The 15,781-nt window shown below is 43.3% G+C and overlaps 1 pseudogene; it reads right to left on the bottom strand.

Moving 5' to 3' along the window:
- Positions 1-8,930: 8,930 nt before the first annotated feature.
- On the bottom strand, positions 8,931-10,488 carry LOC120667754 (annotated as a pseudogene).
- Between the last annotated feature and the right edge of the window lie 5,293 nt (positions 10,489-15,781).

Raw genomic sequence — 15,781 nt, 5'->3', positions numbered from 1 at the left:
AGAAATAGCTAATGCTATAGATGATGCTGTTTCTTCTCAAGTTAATAATAAGTTGGAATTTATTAGTCAAAATATTCATAATATATTTGATGATCGCTTTAGCCGAATAGAATCACATCTTGGTATGAAGCGTATCGGTAGTGATAATAATGCATCTACATCTAATATCGATAAGGCAATGAATGATTCGGTTAATTGCAAAAGTCCAACTAATAATGCTTTAGTAATTAATTCGGCTAACCAGCGTAACCGAATTAATTATAATTCAGCACCTCATGCAAATGTACCACATGGGGCAGCAAGTTCGTTGCAGCATTCTACGCCGCCGAACTTTACTCAACATCATGGTATACCAAATCGGCCTATGGCCGATGATTATGGATCTGGCAGTATTAAAGATGAAGTGATTAAAATCTTTAGACAAACTTTTGGTATAGATCCAAATAGAAGATGCCGATCATATAAGAGACCATACCCTGAAGAATATGAGCATGTTGCATATCCATAGGGTTTTAAAATTTTTCTGAATTTATTAAATTTACTGGTGATGATAGTAGAACTACATTAGAGCATATTGGCCATTTTATTATACAATGTGGTGAAGCTAGCACTAGTGATATTTATAAATTGAGGTTATTTTCTTTATCTCTATCTCTATCTCTATCGGGTGCTGCATTTACTTGGTTTATTTCATTACCACCCAATTCAGTTCGCACATGGACCGATTTAGAGCAGAAATTCCATGATTATTTCTTTAATGGTGAAACTAAATTGAAATTGTCACATATTATATCAGTTAAACAAAAGATACATGAAGGTGTTGCTGAATATATTAGAAGATTTAGAGATATTAGAAACCGATGCTATAGTTTGACAATTTCTGATAGAGATTTTGCTGATCTAGCTTTTGCTGGTTAACTTGATTTTCATAAAAAAAAGCTAGATGGACAAGAATTTCTAGATATTAGTCAAGTTCTGCAAAAGGCTCTGCCTAATGAAAGCCGAGCTAAAAAAGCTTTGCAAAAGTCCAATGGAAAGCCTAATCGCCTTGTTTATGTTCTTGGTTGTGAATCAAATTATTCAGACGATGAAGGCATGGATGTTTATACTGCTGAATTTGCTTGGCCTTCTAATGATAAACCTTGCACTTGCGATTCTCTCAAGCCGATCAAAAAAAAATCGGCAAGATAATATTAAGTTTACGTTTGATGTATCCATATGTGATTGCATATTCGATGAATTAAATAGATTAGGATGCATCAAATTGTCTCGTACTATTCGGCTGCTTGAGGAATTAAAGCGGCGTGCTTATTGCAAGTGGCACAATTTATTTTCTCATGCAACCAATGATTGCAATGTGTTTAGAAGGCAAATTCAATCAGTCCTTAATGAAGGATGATTGGTTGTTCCACAAATGCAAATTGATAACAATCTTTTCCTTATGCATACTGTTGAATTACAGAATCCTAAGGTTCTAATTCGGCCAAGTCAAGCCGAATCAACAAAGGAGAAGAATGTGGTCATTGGTGAACCAAGATCTGAACAGAAGAAAAAATCTCTCGAAGCTTCATCAAAAAATTTAACACTCGGGAGGGCAAGATCAGAAGAAGGGCGCCAGGTCTGTACAGACCGATCTGACCGGTCTGGTGACCGGTCCCTCTAGAGGTTCAGCGCTCGGGGGGCATGAGCTGCAAAAAAGCGCTGAGTCTACACAGACCGGTCTGACCGGTTGTTCTGAGAGCTCTGGGAAAAATTCCAGAAACGCCAAAAAGAAAAGGCCGAGTTTCAAGCAACTCTTGGCCAAGTATGAGGAGAAAGGAGCTACTCAGAAATAGAAAAAGTGACCAGGTCAAGCTAAAGATACAAATCCATCATCAGAGCATTGTGAGCAATCGGATTCTCATTTGCAACAAGGTAATAATATTTTTGTGCCATATTCATTTGGTGGGCCGGTTGCTCCATGGTTCTGGTTGTATCCTTACTATTACACACCTTTGGATTATAGTAGAATGTATATGCGTCCATACTTTATTCAATATTCATCTACATATCCAAATTATGGTGTCTCTCAAAGACCGATTGTTGCTAGTGATAATCTGGTCAAAAGCAAACCTAATTGCAGCCAAGACGGTGAGAAAGATATGAAGCAAGATAATCAGTATCTACACTAGAGGTGGTGTCCCTCAGGCTTGTCTCACACCCAAAAGAGGAGGCTGCAGCGGATGCGCAAGAAGGAGTCTATGGAACAGCAAGCGGAGGTTGTACCAGTAAGGTCGGCGACCATGAAGCAGGTATGGAGGCCTAAGTAAGTTGTTTTGTCATCAGCTTGAAGAAGACGCAAGATATGACCGATAGAATTTATCGTCCTTAGAACAAAATATGACCGATGTATGTTTATCATCGTCTTTAGACAATTTTGGTCCAGAGGCTTGTTTTTTGGCATGCTAGCATCACCAAAAAATAGGGGAGGGGGCATATGTTAATAACTAAAATTGGCACAGGTCGAATAGACAGGTCTGATTGGTGGCTGCAAGCGGTCTGACCGGTCTGGACCTTGTAGCTGGACTGGCAACACCGACCAGTTAGACCGGTCTACCTGGAATCCGAGTAGAATTAGGACTCTTGTAGATTTAGATCTATAAAAGAATTTCTTGCGGGATAAGTCCACCCCACCCTATAAATATAAAGGGTCATGGCTGATTGAGGGTATCCAATTGATCAATCAATACAACTTTTATCTTTTTATTTTTCTCTTGCCCTAATTTTTTCAATCTACTACTTGTTGTTCCTCCTTCGTCTCAACGTCGATTGAGGGCGTTTTAGGTGGCCTGCCGACCCTAGAACTACCTTGCATGCGCCTGCCCCGACGGGTCTTCCCGGGCTAACGTTAGTAGGTTCTTCGTCGTTCTCACCGGCGGTGACCGGTCTGACTGCTCGCTATATCGGTTTGACTGGTCTACGCAGGAGGTGCTGTGGCGAGCTCCTCCTTGCGCCGCACATTTGAGTGCGTTGTGTGTTGATCCCGAAAGGCGTCAACACATATCACCCTCGGCAACATTTAAAAAAGAATTTCCACGCAGGTTCAGGTCACATCCATGTTCATACCACATTCAGGCTTAGCGTTGTGGCCATGCAGGTTCAAACCACGTCCACGACAGGTTCAGATCTTAGTAATAGGTTCAAAGATGTGTCATGGACATATCACTCAACAAAAAAAAATCGCAGATTTAAACATCAAAGTATAACCATATCATTGCATCATCCTGCAAAAAAAGAACAGGTTTAACCACCCAAGTTTAACCATATCATTGCATGATCCAGCAAAGAAAATCACAAGTTTCACCACACTGACAAAAAAATTCCAGCAATATTCTAGACTGAAAGAGATGGCAAAACATGCCTCTACTCCTCTTTGATATTACTCGCTTTCTTGGCTTGGAGTTCTTTCCAGGTCCTTGATGAGGTTGTTTCAGCAGCCTTTCTCTTCCTACTTGCAACTTCCTTTCCTGTCTTCGTGCATGTAGTCAGTGGTGGAGGTCTTGCTACAGGTTGATTGGAGCTAATGAAGGCACTATCTGGCAATGGCCCCTGAGGCTGAGATAATGATGTGGACTAAGACCCCTACAACAAATAAGTGGTTAACACATACTGTAACAGAAACATTGTTAATATGCATTGAATTTCTGTATATTACCTCCTGTAGCATTTGACTCAATAGGGTTGTGCTAGCTTGTGTCGTGGACTCAGCCTGACCTTCCTGCCTCAACTCCCGATTGATAGCATGTGACTCGGTAGGGTTGTGCTGACCTTCTTGACTCATTTGGGCTTGTTGGTTTCTTGTTGCCTCTGCAGCTTGTTGTTCAGCTTCGCGTGCTAATGTAGCATGTGTTGTGGCACTAATTCTTTTGCTTCCTCTGAACTAAAGTCCATCCTCTTAAGTCTGGAACTAGCGGAATTATGGTTAGCATCGCCACAATATTTGCAATGTATGACCACACCATGCCTAGTCAGTCGTGGCCCATTCTTTCCTTGAACTTCATGAGGTTGTTTCCTACTTGACTTTGGTGGCCTTCCTACTTTTTTTCTCATAAACTGGTGGCAGTACTTCAGGCCCATTTACCTTTTCCCACTCAGTTTTATCTTTGCAAGGCCAAATGTTGAATCCATATGCATTTTCGAAAGCTTCCACAGAATAACAGTTAGCAAGGACACTTTCAGGTGGGATCCTCTCACTTCTCAAGCATGAGATAGCATGGCAACAAGGCACTCCTGTTATCTGCCACCTTCTACAATCACATGTCCTAGCATTAATGTCTACTATGTGTTGGTAATTTTTTTATCTGCACTTGGAACACACCCTGTCCTGATGGTGAAGCAAAGCACATATTTGCAAATTCTGCATTTTTTGTAACCTTTTTCCTAATTTTGGGACAGAAAGCATCTTGTATTTCTTTTCCTATCTCTTGCTTATTGTAGTGCCTTGTCATGAGTTGGCACTTTACCCTCATCATGAGCCGAAGACCATCTACTAATGTCTTCCCTGGTAATAGCCAATATATCTTCAAGCTCATATTGTTCTGGTAGCCTAACTATTCTGCAAGACCTGGAAACCCCAAAGAAGACCATGTATCTACATCTATACTATCAACCCAAGATACCTTTTCATCCACGTATGATCGGATATTTCCAGAACCAACAAAAAAACCACCATGGTGAATTTCTACTGTGAATTCATCTCTACGATCACCTACAAATTATTAGACAAAAAAACCGAGATAATAAGATACATTGCAGTGTATAGGAAAAGGGCAAAACACTAAAGCTCAAAATCGATGACCAAACATGGCAAATTCTCGCCTTTCTACCTCATGTTCCTCTTAGCCAACCAAATCCAATGAATCAAGAAGAGAGAGAACTGATCAAACTCACCATAAATAGGGGGGGGGCGAGCCCTTTTTGGCCGCAGCATCGCCATGGCCGCAGTGTTGTGGCTCCAGTTTGGTACGCAGCCCTCGCCGCAACTATAGCCGCCGCCCTCGCCGCAACCCTCACTGCCGCCCTCGCCACAGCCCTAGACGACGCCTTCGATGACGGCCCTGGCCGACGCCGCCCTAGGGACCGCCCAAGCCGCCGCCGTTTCGTCTCTCGCCTCGCTCGCTTGCAGAGTCGGGAAGGGGTACGAGAGACTTGAGGAGTCACGAAGGGGTACGGGGCACTTGGCGCAGTTTAAAAACTTGAGGGGCCTAGTTGCAATAAGACAACTAAGTTACCCGCGCTTATAGAGTTAAGTGACACCAAAATAGAGATTATGGACCTAATTAGTCGTTTTGAGAGTTTATGGACCGGGTTGACACACCCCAACAAGTATAAGGACCAGATATGCACTTTGCCCTTTTTTCACTTCTATAGTTCACAATAACCATAGTGTAGAAGTTTCACTTCTTATTTATTTATTTTGCTATATGTAGAGATTTAAAAGAATTTTTGGATAAAATAGAAAAATATTTTTAGGGGCGGGTGGTGGCATCACCCGCCCTACAAATGATTTGTAGGGGCGGATGATGGCGTCACCCGCCCCTACAAATTAATTTCAGAATTAATATAAAAGAATAGTATACCCCATAGTGACTGCGTAGTGTGGTGATAAAAAAGATACGCGCGAGGATTGAGGTAAGCGGTTCGAATCCCGATTTACGCAAGTGTGCATATCTCGTCAAAAAAATTGTACCTCGATAGGAGAAGGGCTTGTGGTGGTGGCCGGTTAGTAGGAATATTTTTTTTCTTTTTTCTTTTGCTGTTTTCCAGTTTTTTTTCTAATTTTTTAATGTTCTGAAAACTGATTTGTAAGGTCGATGTGTAGAGGCGGATGAGCCTATGACCCGCTCCTACAAATCATTTGTAGGGGTGGGTATGTTACCCGTCCCTACAAATTTGATTTGTAGCTGCGAAAACTAGAGACGGGTATCGCATATATTTCTAAAAATAGGTTTTTACCCGTCCCTAAAAATATTTTTTTGTAGTAGTGGCAATATATACATTTATAGGAGAAAACGATAAATAAACAATCACAAGCTCAACCAACACATAATACGTTTTGCATATATAATTGGATAAACCATCTTATGCGCTGTTCCGTATTTCTGTTCTGTTCATCTCCCTCGCAAATTCGCAAAACCTACACAGGAATAAAACAAGTCATAAGTTTTTGGACAAAACAAGTCATTTGTTTCGGCCCAGTAGTGGCCCATGAGCGTGGTGTACGCAAGTTTAGTACCACATTGCTAGTTGAGCAAATATGGTGTCAACTTATAAGCCTTTGTCTCCCAGCCATAGCATCTTCGAGTTAACCCTTTTACATGAAGCAAGGACGAAAGTGTAAACAGGGTGCTATGTGTACACGTGGCCGCTCCTCGGAAAGGCTGGGCGGTGCGGCTTTGGAGGACGGGGTGTTACAAATGGTATCAGAGCCAACCCTCGCGGTTGCGCGTACGAGTCAGTGTGCGGGCAAATGGCGCATGGCGCATGTGGGCCCAGATGGGACACACGGCATGGCATATGGCGCCGGCACTGGACGTACGGGCGTGCGCCAAGAGGGGGCGGTCCTGGACATTTGCCAAGTGTGGGTGAGTTGGGCCGACGAGGATGTCGGGTTCGTTGAGGGGGTGTGTGTGACATCCGGCCCATTTGTTTTGGCCCAATAGTGGCCCATGAGCGTGGTGTACGCGAGTTTAGTACCACATTGCTAGTTGAGCAAGGGTGGTGTCAACTTATAAGCCTTTGTCCCCCAGCCATACCATCTTCGAGTTAACCCTTTTACATGAAGCGAGGATGAAAGTGTAAGCAAGGTGCTATGTGTACGCGGGCCCGCCCCTCGGAAGGGCTGGGCGGTGCGGCTTTGGAGGACAGGGTGTTACAAATGGTATCAGAGCCAACCCTCGCGGTTGCGCGTACGGGTTAGTGTGTGGGCAAATGGCGCATGTCGCGTGTGGGCCCGAATGGGACACACGGCATGGCATATGGCGCCGGCACTGCACGTACGGGCGTGCGCCAAGAGGGGGCGGTCCTGGACATTTGCCCAGTGTGGGTGAGTTGGACCGACGAGGACGTTGGGTTCTTTGAGGGGGTGTGTGTGACATCCGGCCCATTTGTTTCGGCCCAGTAGTGGCCCATGAGCGTGGTGTACGCGAGTTTAGTACCACATTGCTAGTTGAGCAAGGGTGGTGTCAACTTATAAGCTTTTGTACTCCAGCCATAGCACCTTCAGGTTAACCCTTTTACATGAAGCGAGGACGAAAGTGTAAGCAGGGTACTATGTGTACGCGTGCCCGCCCCTCGGAAGGGCTGGGCGGTGCGGATTTGGAGGACGGGGTGTTACAATAAACCATCTTATGCGATGTTCGGTATTTCTGTTCTATTCATCTCCCTCGCAAATTCCCAAAACCTACACAGGAAAACAAAACAAGTCATAAGTTTTTGGACAAAACAAGTCATTTAAACAATGAAAACTAAGCGAAGCCATGATATATAGATACAACTAGGAGTATAGCCCGCGCAAATGCGCAACTAGTATTGTAAATTCAAAAATTCGCATGTCATTATATCCTTATTACTTAAAGCTTATACTAATTTTTATCATCACCCTGTTCATTATCGTAAATTATGTTTTATTATTGGTTAAAACAATTCAAATATGATCTACCTATAATAACAATTTGATTTGTTGAGTTTTAATAATATTATGGATATAATTATTTTTATTTTCATTTTATGATTGATTGTAGTTAGCTTTAGTTTTTATTAACAGTATATGTTTGTAACTGATACATAGCTAAATGGTATTTTATATTTAATTTCTCATAATGGCATTGGTGGGTGGTTTTTAATTAGGCACAGTGGTAATTTAGGCTAATTTTTATCATAATGGTAGTGGTGGGTAATTTTTTTTTATTTTTCTCCTTACTGTGGAAATTTCTAGACTTTGAGAGCGAATGTGGAGGCTTCGTTTGTTGGTCAAATAATAAGATAGTAGATGGTAACACATGGTTATTTTGATTCAGATCAACAAATAACTTGTTACATATTCGTGCATATAACTGACATTTTTAGCTTCATTTACAGGTTAGGTAAAAGACACAAAAATTACGACTAATAATGGAAAAAATACTCAGAACATTAATAGTCATTTGCTACTAATGAAAGATAGTTTAGATAACATAGTAATTCAGACAATGAAGCTATCCAAGCTTACTGATTTGGAGGGAACTTGTTATATTTATTTTAAACTAATTAATCAATATATACTCCAGTTGGGGCTTCGGACATAAACTAGCAGATTGCTTAAATGCAGAAAAAAAGGCCTTTTGAAAAGATAAAACAAAATGCTATTTGTTCCATTCGAGTTTAATGATAGTATGACATGCACGATGAGGCACACAGAATTCGCCCTTACATATTTAATAGAGAAAAAGAGGGATAAACATAACATTTGCAGCAGATGCATAATAACAACTCCAAACCATGGTTCACCTTATCACCGATAGATTTCCGATAATTCCGATATTTCTGTTTTACCGGTGAGCACCGATAGAATTAGTTTATCATCTAAAAATATCATTGTTTTAAATTTAGCACTCCGTTCGACTAACCCACAAGTTTGTGCACATACTTTTTACCCACTATAACGAGTAAAAAGAGCATGTAACCATCTTTTAATACTAATCCATTCATTTGCTTTTATTCCACCATCCAATTCTTCATATTCTAGTGAGAACCGACGTAGCAGACATGTCTCCCTACTGGCTATTTTCTTTCATTTTTCTACGTTATTATGTATAGTTTTTTAGGCTAGATGGTTTGAAAAAAAAATCTAAGTTCATTTCTACACAAAATGAGAGTTTTTTCTCTAAATTTTGTCCGAAAAAATTTCTCTATCACCGATAGAATTCCGATATATCCGATATTCCCGTTTATCACCAACCTCCGATATTTTTAATTTATCGATAAGGTAAACCCTGCTCCAAACTAACCCTTTGTTGCTTACATGTCAGATATCTCAAGCTACCTATAGAGTCATGTCAGTTTCTAACTATTAGGCAAAATCAATTATAATCATATGTTTTCCAGCGTTTTTGCAGTTAAATAATAACTAAAGAATTCTATTGAAATAAGCCACGCAGACCAGAAAAAGAAAAAAGCAATGCATACTTTAACCGGCTAGCTAGCCAATAGCTGAAATTAATTGTTACTTATGCAGTTTTAAACTTTAAAGACAACCTATTATTACCTGCAGTATAGAAACTTGTGTAAGGATGACCTGAAATCCGATAGACGTTGAAAAGCTCTGTAAATTGCATCGACTCAAGTTGAACCGCGTAGGCACCAGCAGAAGTCGCTACATGAATTGCATTGCTATCCTCATCATACCCCAGTATCCTTGCTGGCACATTGGCCATCGTCATCGAAGGTGGCAGCGAGAGGAGCTTGTCTACTTCAACAGTTTTCTGCAGTACCCATCCGGCAACACCACCATCTGAATCGGCCTTCCTCCCCCACAACTGGATGCTCAGTTTGGACAGAACGGCAAGGCCAAGCCCTCGATCTTGTGTCTGCACAACCCGGAATAATGAACTATCAATGGGATGATGGATGCTGCTGGTTGGTATCTGGATTGTGCCTAAAGTGTGCCTATCCAGATCAAGTTCAAGGATGCCGTCTGGCCATAGGAAAAACCCGCAGAGCACTGCATCTCCAACCAAGACGTTGGGCAGATTGAACAGGTAAGATGGGATGATAGTTGAGATGGTGTTGCCCCATTTTCCGGTCCCCGATTCGTAGACGCACATGAACACACTTGCGTGACCATCGTCGATGTGTGTGCTTATTAAGATCACCTTGAAGGGCCTCAAGTGACCATCATAGCCATCACCACCGGCGCCGCTGCTCAGCACGGCGCCACGGAAGCAGTGCGCGCCGTTGTCGGCGGTAAACTCTGGGGGGTATGCCACGGTGACCTTGCGGTTCGTGGGTGGATCGCACACGGTGGCTTCGAGGCGCCTCCGGTTGATGAGGAGGGCGGGGCCATGGCGGCAGCCGAGGAAGAACAGGCGTTCACCGGCAGGTTGCTCCGGCAGGGAGAAGCGCTCGGGCGGGATGCAGTCAGGCGGCGCCAGCGTGGGGGTGAAGACGGGTCTGCCACAGTCGCTGAAGATGTAGCCGAGCAAGGGAGGTGTCCGGTGCCCGGTGGTGGTCGCGGAAGCGGCGGAGGAAGCCAGGGTCGGAGACGAGGCGACGCCAGTGTTTACAGACGAGGGAGGCGCGGGGAAGTGAAGACGGGAGCGGCGGCAGGCGGAGGAGGATCTCACGGAGGATGTCGTCGTTGTCCGGCAGGGACACCGGCGCCGGCCCCGGCAAGGACGACGGGCCCGCGCTGGTCTGGCCGGCCGATGCTGCGGCTGCACATTCCGATCCGATGAAACACCTGGGATGCATGGCCGGAATAGAGTAGTTGGAACCAACAGTCCAACACAGGATACTAGAGGCAATATGAAAAATAACGAAATGCACGTAAGCTCTAGCTACCTTGCAAAACCCTTGAGCTTGAGCAGCATCGTCCTGAAGCCGCCGATCTCCGATCCTCTCGTTGTGTTGGGAAGTTGCCGCGTCCTCCAGTGCGTTTTATGGACTGGAGTTGGGTGTGTCTGTTCTGTTGGCAGCTTATTGGGTCGAAGTCAGTGTCAGACATTCTGGTCAATTTCAAAGTCAATCATCAAATATAGCGACTATTCGTTTGTCCTTTTGTTCTCGACGCGTCCGTGGAAGACGTACATGGAATTTTAGTTAGAGGACTTTGAAAAGTAAAACTGAACTCCTAATCGTAGGATTGGATTTATGGGATACGGATTTGAGGTAGTTCCGGATTCCATCTGAATGATGCGGATGTGCATGCAAGCAAGCATGCATCTGTGTCGCTGGCGTATTGCTCAGATTCTTCACTTAGCTTGGTCTAGACCCTAGAACTAGAAGTGTACACCTTTGCTTCAGTGTCCACGAATGCCGGTAAGGCTAGTCTCAACGATGTTTTTATAGATGGTTTTATAGCATTAAATATCATCAATTTTGCTAACATGATAAGAGAATGATGAAATTTCATAAAATGTGAGAATAGTTTCATCACCACGAAATCTATGTGGCACAATTATATAGTTCTTAGTCCAGGTAACTGTGCTATAAAACTGTGCACTAAGACTGAACTAACTATCTGCTTTCAAAAGAAGCTGGGCCAAAGCCTCTGGCCACTAGAATGCCGCATGTACTTAGACTAATCCTAGTGGAGTGTTTTATATTGATATTTTCAAGATAGCCATGTAAGAAACAAAGAAATGTAATAGTATTTGAAACTACCTCTACAATGCATAATTTGTAGTGCAGTTTTATAGGCTCCAAATAGCATTTACATTTATAACTCAACAAGGATTAGTATCCGTGTACCATAGTTTCATCAAGATGAAACTAGTTCCCTCTCTCTTCTTAAATTTGATGCTCTGTCATCAAGAATCATACGTGGCATGCTAATTAAGGAAAATGAAACTCCATGAAAAATTTTCCACTGGGAATAGATTTATACGCTCACTAGTGGGCCTTGTTCTCACTCGAACAATTTTTGCCACGATTTGATTCCAAATGGACGCAAGGGCGGATCCAGGCTAGTTCTGTTGTCACATGACATGGCAACAATGGAATTTTCACATCCACTGCAGTGACCAACGCACCCAATACTAACATTACCAACGCATGCCACTACTGGAAACCGGCTATATGCCGAGTGCCAGAAGCTTTGCCGCGTACCTTTTCTCGGATACTCAGTAAACAAGCTATTTAGCGAGAGCAAGATGAAAAACACACAGCATAAATAATCCACTCCACAAATTATCTATTTGCCGAGTGCCATAAACAATGCACTCGGCAAAGCATCAATTTGCCGAGTGCCACATTAAAAGCACTCGGTAAAGCTGTGCACGTGCCCGCTATGCATGTGCGGCGTCCGTAAGGCGGTCGTTACCGTCGTTACCTATTTAACTCTTTGCAATTAAACATTAGCCAGCAGACCATCCGCTATCCATCTGCGGACTATTCACCTACTATTCACCTATCAAATGTTCAGACATCTGAATCTCGGAAAACTTCCGTGTCATAATTTTAATTTTTTTTGCAACAAAACATTAGCCGACGAACCATCCGCGGACCGTCCGCTTGTCAAAGATTTGGAGATCCGAACCTCGGTTTTGATAATTTTAATTTTTTTGCAATTAAACATTAGCTAGCGGATGGTCCACTTGTCAAACATTTGGACGTCCGAACCTCCACAGACCGGTCAGACCGATCATTTGGACCGGTCAGACTGGTTTAAAAAGTCAAAGGTCCCTAACTTTTGCCGAGTATTATCCGTGCGGCACTCGTTAAAGTATTTGCTTGCCGAGTGTTATCAGAAGCACTTGGCAAATATAACAAAGACTTCCTTTCCTGCCCTCCAAACTTTTCACCCTATTCTTATGCTATACAAAGAGTACTACATATTAAAATTTTATATATTTCTCATTAAATTTGCAATATTTAATTAATTTATTTTTAAAGGATATTTTAGGGATAATTCAAATTTGAACATCATGTTATTCGAATAATGTAGTATAATGAATGGAAAAATGATATTCATGTTACTGAGTCCAATTCGAGGCATTGTCGAAGAATTCAAAGGAAAATTCGAACATCTTGTTCATGAAACATGACCACGAACATGTGGCTGGATAGTTTTTCATTTCTATGAAAAGCAAATGAAGATGGAAAAACATGAGATTTGTCATGATAGCATGATATCAAACATGGACACTGGTTAAAAATTGGGAAGATTTCACAAAAAGTTGGTACGTAAGTTGCTTACAAATCGAAGAATATCTAAAGAAGTTCCAGTGAGTTGTGAAGGATTCTTTAGAATTCGGAGTCAAAGTGACGATCGAATAGAGATTTGAGTTCAAAACTTTTTTTATAGACAATACACAATTTAGATTCTTTCGTGCCAATTTTTTGTTATTTTTTTTATCTTTGATAATTTTAAACTTTTTTTGCAATTAAACATTAGCCGGCGAACGGTCCGCTTTCGGGCACCGGACGGTCTGCCGGCGAAACAAGATGCGGATCTGGCGTGGCATCCACGTCATCGATCCGGTGCGGCATCCACATCATCGATCTGCGCTCCCCTGCGCCAATCGCGTGCCGCAGCGAATCCCTTTTCTCCACCCACCGCCCTCCCTCCTATTCCTTGTCTCCCTCCCCGCCGCCCTTCCCCTTCTATTCCTCGTCTCCCTCCCCCGCCACCCCTCACCTTCTCTTCCTTCCCTGGTGGCGCGGCCGTGCGGGCGCTGAGCCGGCGGCGAGCGATGTGAGTGGCGGCGGCGAGCATGGCGGCGGGAACCAGCATGGTGAGGCCAGCACGGCGAGGTGAGCACAGTGGCGGCAGCAGCGCTAGCGCGTGGCTGTCAGGACCAGCCGCTGTCCATCAGCGGGCCATCCGCCTGTCAAGACATTCGGACATCCAAACCCTCTGCATTAAATTTTCGGATGAACAGCAGACGGTCCGCTCTTGGACAGCGGATGGTCCGCCGCAGCAGCGCCGGCGTGTGGTCCTTTTTTCATTCCATCCTTGCCAAGTGCTTTCTCCATGGCACTTGGCAAATGACAAGGCTTTGCCGAGTGTCACAGCACTCGGCAAAGTATCCACCACCATCACTTGGCCGTCCCCCTCTTGCCGAGAGCCAAGCCAGCACTATGAAAAGCTTTACTGAGTGCTCGAAAATAGCACTCGGCAAATAGCTCTTTGCCATCACATTGATTGCCATGTGGGCTTTGCCGAGGGTGGCACTCGGCAAAGCCTTTGCCGAGTGCTTTTAGGGCTTTGCTTCTTGCACTCGGCAAACCCCCTGTTTCCCGGTAGTGGCAATGACCATCATCAATGCCTCTCTGTCCTAAACCCGATCGAGATGAATTTGGATGGAACCATATATGCATATACATCCTTATCCAGTTTATTAGCCCAACAAATGTGTGCATGTCGCCACTGAAATCGCATGTAACACAAGTGAGGTGTTACCTTGGTCCACCTCCAATAATTTCCTAATCCCCATTTCAAAATCGTAGGCATTTGTGTGTCTAAAAGGGCATCAGGTTATATATAATTTGCCACAAATTTTGTTTTATAACGTTTACATGAAATCTTTAGAAACATTCTCATTTGTAGTTGTAAGATACATATGACCTATTAGAGTCACTACTAGAAAAATGTCTTAGGGCACCGGTTCCATGTGCCCTTTGGTACCGGTTTATTGAACTGGTACCCCGAAAGCGGTATCAATGGCTCGAGCCTTTGGTACTGGGTAAAATAACCGGTACCTAAGCCTCCAAAAATCACGCAAAATATTCTCTTTGGCTAGGATTTGAACTCGCGACCTTGAGCCACGCGCGTTGCTCCTTTACCATGGATTTGAACTCGCGACCTTGAGCCACGTGCGTTGCTCCTTTACCATCTCAACTACACAGTGGTTCTAATTGAGAAGGAGATATTTTTTTAAAGTAACCCATGAATGAGCCTAAGGTAGCGGTTGGTGCCAACCGGTACCTAAGGCTCGTCTATAGGTACCAGTTGGTGGTACCACCCGGTACTAATATAAAAGTTACCACCCGGTACCTATGGAGAGCCTTAGGTACCGGTTGATAATACCAACCGGTACCTAAGGCTCATTTATAGATTCCATCCACCCAAAAGTACCGGTATGGTACTTTTTGGGTGAACCTAAAGCTTGTTTTCTAGTAGTGAGTACCAGTTGTGACTTTAGTGATTTTAGTTCCCAACGATGGATTCCAATTCATGTCAAGGTCCAAATTATCCAAATCAAATAATCCGAGACATAGAAATAAAAAGAACTTAGAATACTTCTTTTGTGTCAAAATCATAGTAAATAATGAGAGAAGATTATTCTAATACGTCAAAGATAGGAAAAGGAAGATCAAGAAAAGCCAGCACTGGATGAATCACCCAGCCTGATGATCTAATGGGGCTTTTTTTTTGAACCGAGGCTCCCCCATTTCCATTTCATCAACGGAAATATCGAACGTATACAAGAGTTTCAAGGCCAGATTCCAGGAAGCAAAAGGAGGGGAAAAAGGAAGCAAGGGAGGTAGAACAGCAAAGCTCGATTCAGGTGAGACTGTACCTAAAGAGAACCAGATTCCCAGGTTGAGTCCTGTTGATGCGAAACGATCACACACCAAGACCGAGAGCCCCGTACGCCAAGCTCAGGCTGCACTTGATTCAAACCAAGCCATGCCAGTCAATTTGACCTATAAATTGACAAGAAAACAGCAAATAGTCAAATTCAAGAGTGTATCGACCGGATTTCCGAATCACCCTTACACAGGGTAACGGCAAAGCTCTGCCGATACAGAAAACGACAGAAGATCGGGTATAAAAAGCATGTAATAAAGGCGATCTACAGGGAATCGGCAAAGAACTGCCGATACCGGTAAGCAACTAGACGGCTAGATCTCGAGCCGACACATGCCAGGTAACAATGTACAAACCCACAAATATGTGGATCTGGACAAAGCTAAGCTTGCAATCGATCTAATCAGCTTTACAAGGTTTATCGTGATAAACAAGGAGCTTACATCCGATTAAACAGATCACTAAGCCAGATAGTTTGTGAATAGATCTAAATGAGTAAACAACGATGTG

This window comes from Panicum virgatum, chromosome 3N (genome assembly GCF_016808335.1).
Source record: "Panicum virgatum strain AP13 chromosome 3N, P.virgatum_v5, whole genome shotgun sequence".
Lineage (NCBI taxonomy): Eukaryota > Viridiplantae > Streptophyta > Magnoliopsida > Poales > Poaceae > Panicum > Panicum virgatum.
The sequence above is the reverse complement of the archived record's forward strand: the minus strand, read 5'-3'. Positions and strand labels throughout refer to the sequence as shown.